This window comes from Myxocyprinus asiaticus, chromosome 25 (assembly GCF_019703515.2).
Source record: "Myxocyprinus asiaticus isolate MX2 ecotype Aquarium Trade chromosome 25, UBuf_Myxa_2, whole genome shotgun sequence".
NCBI lineage: Eukaryota > Metazoa > Chordata > Actinopteri > Cypriniformes > Catostomidae > Myxocyprinus > Myxocyprinus asiaticus.
The window spans coordinates 9,909,031-9,913,775 of record NC_059368.1 but is presented as its reverse complement, the minus strand read 5'-3'; the positions used below and the strand labels follow the sequence as shown (position 1 = coordinate 9,913,775).

The 4,745-nt window shown below is 36.7% G+C and overlaps 1 pseudogene; it reads left to right on the top strand.

Moving 5' to 3' along the window:
* The first annotated feature begins 1,146 nt into the window (after window positions 1-1,146).
* Window positions 1,147-3,235, top strand: LOC127415595 (5'-deoxynucleotidase HDDC2-like; annotated as a pseudogene).
* Window positions 3,236-4,745: the final 1,510 nt, after the last annotated feature.

Sequence of the window (4,745 nt, the reverse complement as noted above, 5' to 3'; positions counted from 1 at the left end):
AAGAAGAAGAAGAAGAAGAAGAAGAAAAAAGGCTTTTGTTGATTATGATTAAGAAAAAAGGTTATGATTTACACACGAAACATCCGGACTCATGTGTCACATATTAACTGTAATTAATTATCTTCCATATAGTACAAGTACACATGATAAATCCTTAATAAAAGTACTCAGGCGCTACGTGGCGTGCATGAACATGGTACAGTGATGATATCTACATTGGTACTAAATTATTACCATTCTTATTAACTATGGTAGGCCTGTTTATATGGTTCTCCGACGTACAAGGTAGAATATAATAGCACTAAAGTAGCCTACATTTAATGTCAAGCCATGGTAATAGCATGGCGCTTTTTGGTATTTTTAGTGATTTTGTCTACTGTTTTGATACTCTTCTGGTTGGACAATGCCTTTACCTTCAGTACAGTTGTTCACACACACACACGGATGTCAAACTTGAAGACCTTCTTCATCGCTGGCCAACAAGAGGGTACGGTATGGTTTCACTGATTTATTTAACGTAAATATTCCAGTTCCTCCATCCAGCGCTCATTTGTTTGAGGTGTTCTCAGAGGTTTTCAAACTTGTTGATGCCAAGGACACCCAAATTTGATGATCTATCATATTGCTAGTTCTGAAGCAGATGACCAAAATATCGAACAGCTAGAAAATTGATTGCTAAAATATCGTCAGGGAAAATGTAATGTTCAAATGTAAACATTACCTGCTGTTGCCATATATGAGTTAGCACTGTGTTTATGTTTGCTGGCCATTATTATTATAACATATTAGGTGAGATTTGAACCCGGGTCCCCCTCACGCTCAATTCGGAAACATCGAGAAGCAGATTCTAGAGCGTCATCATAAAGAACCACTTTTTGGCGCCTTTTTGTTAGTGCGTCATTGCATTTTATATATCAACAACAAGTAATATAACGAAAAACAAAAACAAAATAAACATCATATTTTTCTAATGTTACATTTAGGGATATTTTCCTACTTTATAATTCGTTTTTAGAACAGTTTTGGGAGTACAGACGTTTGCTTGACCACTGTAGTAAGACCCATTTGGCTTCCTTGTATTTTGTCGCCATCTGACGGATTTTGGCTGCCATTACCACAACGGGCAGTTCTAATTGGAGTAGCGGAATGGACAACATGTTACAATTCATGAAAGTAGTCGGACAGCTAAAAATGAGTGAAACCCCTGTTGTTGTTGCATATTTGCTTTTACCCAACAATAACGTTTTCATTTGTTACAGCGCGTACCACGCACAGGATGGGTGTACAGAAATATCCAACAGCCTGAGAGTGTGTCTGATCATATGTATAGAATGTCAGTGATGGCTTCAACCATACAGGACCACAGTGTCAAAATCAGTGATTTGTTTATTTCCACATATGGCTATTTCGTTGCATTGATGATGTAAAACAAAATGCAAGTTTCCAATTTTATTTAGATTCATTCATAAATGTTAATTACTTTTTGAAATGTTAATTGATCAGAACTTTTCTGTGTATTGTGGGAGATATTGCTCCAGCAGACAATATTAGTAAACACTGAGCATCATTTCCTCAGGAAGCAATGGTGCACATCACAGGCTTGTTAGATTATGGCTTGTGTAAAGAGATTTATAATTTATGAGAGGTGAGTTAATGATCCAAAACAACTGGTCCAAGTTTTGAATCCATCTTTGTGGTTTTGGAATGACATCATAAACTGGGCTGCATTCCTTACAGGAGTATGAGATGCAGTCCAGTCCAGAGGCCAAACTAGTGAAGGAATTAGACCAGCTGGAGATGATAATACAAGCTCATGAGTACAAGGAGTTAGAGGGGAAGCCTGGAAGACTGCAGGTGTTCTTCACCTCCACTGAAGGTCTAATCACTCATACATAGACTTATATAAACTCAGGATCCAACAGTGTCGGACAACACTTCATTGCCAAATCAAGTATTCTAATCCAGATTTATGGGATATTTGCATTGTAAAAACGCTGGGTTCAGTAAATGCAGAAATGTAAAGAAAATATTTGATATAAAATGTTAAAGTACAAATAACCATGTTAGCTAAGGAAAAGGAATAGTTTACCCCAAAATGATCATTCTGAATTTTTTTTACTCCCCTATGTTGTTCCAAATTTTTATGTTGCTTTTGTGGAAAACAAAAGAAGATTTTCTTGCAGATCTTTTCCATACAATGACTGTGTACAGCGACCACATCTGTGAAGCTCCAAAAGGGACAAAAACACCATTAAAGAACAGTGAAATTAGTCTGTGTGACTCGTGCCCAATATTCCAGATACTTTTAAAGTGATACGATAGTTTCACTAACATCAAACATTTTGATTCTTGGGAAAGCAATTCCTTTAATGGTTTGCACTACTTATGTATGTAATGTATTAGCCATAGTGACAGAGGCTAAGCGTACACTAAGTGTAAATAGCAACCAAAAGCATCTTCTTCACACAAAGTGCAAACAGTGTTATAGTGTTAGATGCTATTAGCACCACGGTAGATAGGCAGATACTAATTAAATTAAATACTAACATACAGTATAGGGGCATCACTGCAGCATGTTTATTGTGTTTATTTATAGTTCCTTAGACACCCTACACCAACCCCTTCCCTGAAACCTAACCATCCCTTACTAAAATTAACCATGGTTTTACTACAGTAACCATAGTATTTTATAGTAAAATCAAACCACAAAATTAAAATATGGTTACTATATTAACATCATATTACTGTAGTAACACCATGGTTAATTGTATTAAAACTATGGTTTCTGCCAAAATACATGGTTACAACAATATTACTATAGTAGTATAATATAGTAACCATGGTTATTTTACCTGGATCAAATCTTTCTCTAAACTCCCCCACCTTCACAGTGACCAAATCACTGCAAATCACTTTCAGTGTTTCCACCAAACTATTTGACTGCAAATAGCTGTATGGCAGGTGCTATTTACACCTAAGTGCATATAGTCACTCTGTTAAATAATTTACTAAATAAATCAAGATACAGAGAGAGATGGAAATCAGTTATTAACACACTTTTACAACGTCCACTTTTGACTGCCATAGGACACAGATGTATTACCCCTATGATCACAGGCAGGTTCCATCACCCGGAAGTATTGGTCTGGTCAAGAGTTTGAAAGAGGAGAGGGCTTGCCACATTGCTGCCAGAGGAAAGAATGATGCAGAGGACACCCCAACAACTCCCTCATGACCTCATTTCCAGTCCAACAATGAAACTACCTCTACACATCTGCAAACAAGAGTGTTTAGTTTGCAAAAAGATATGCTGTATCTTTTTAATGGATTTTATTGTTGTCTCGTTTCAGTGTGCAGAAGCATGGTTGGTGGTTGTGCTGTCTGTTTGGGTGTTCTACATGGGAAGATTTGTTTTTGACAGTATAGAGCTTATTCACGCTTTATTTTATTTTTAATGGGAATGACAACGAGGCTGTGAGGGATACACTTATCTCTTCAATGGCACGAACGGTATAAAGCTGTATTAGGCTCCTAGATCACAACTGATTTCGAATAACTCATGTTGTCTGAAGTTCTTTGTATACTGAATGTTCTTGGACAGATATTTTATCAATGTTTTGTCTGCAGAACGATCCAAAAACACTTTAAACTGCAGTACAGACGATTGAAGAGACTGTAAGTCTATCCCTCACAGCAATGTTGTCATTCCCATTAAAAATGGCACTAGCATGAATAAGGTGTATTTTGAGACCTCACGGTTGGAATTTTATTGATAAAATCTTTTTATTAAAACAAGATGGGAATATAAAACAGTGTGTTGTCTTTTGCTCGCAGAAGGTCAAAGAATATGTTATCTATGCCTTCAAGTATTATGCTTAAAGGAATAGTTCACCCAAAATTAATATCTTCTCATCATTTACTCACCCTCATGACATCCCAGATGTGTATGACTTTCTTTTTTCTGCAGAACACCATCAAAGATTTTTAGAACAATATCACAGCTACGTAGGTCCATGCATTGTAATGGGTGACCAAAACCTAGAAGCTCCAAAAAGCACATAAAAGTAATCTATAAGCCTCCAGTGGTTTAATCCATGTCTTCTGAAGCAATCTAAGTGGTTTTGGGTGAGAACAGGCCAAAATGTTACTCCTTTTTCCCTGTACATCTTGTCATTGCAGTCTCTTGGCAGGATCATGGCACACCATTTTGCACTCTGTGCATGTGTAAAGCACTAGGAAATGTAATCGAGCTTGAAATAATGATCACCAAGGAGACTACTGATGTCAAGATTTATAATGAAAAAGGAGTTATATTTTGGTGTGTTCTCACCCAAAACCGATAAGATGGCTTCTAAACCACTGGAGTCTTGTGGATTACTTTTAGACTGCCTTTATGTGCTTTTTGGAGCTTCAAAGTTTTGGTCCCCATTCACTTCCACTGAATGAAACTACACAGCTGAGATATTCTTCAAAAATCTTTGTTTGTGTTCTGCAGAAGAGATAAAGTCAAACATATCTGGAATGGCATGAGGGTGAGTAAATGATGAGAGAATTCTCATTTTTGATTGAGCTATTCCTTTAAATAGAAGGAAATCATGTCCGCCAAATGCTCTCTCAGCATTTTGGAGATAAGCAATTACATGCACTCATATTGAAGTCATATTAATAATTTCTGTTTGCCAATCAGTTGTTTTAGTAGCTTTTAACAGACTTAGGGTTGTAGCAGGCCATGAAAGAACAGGAAC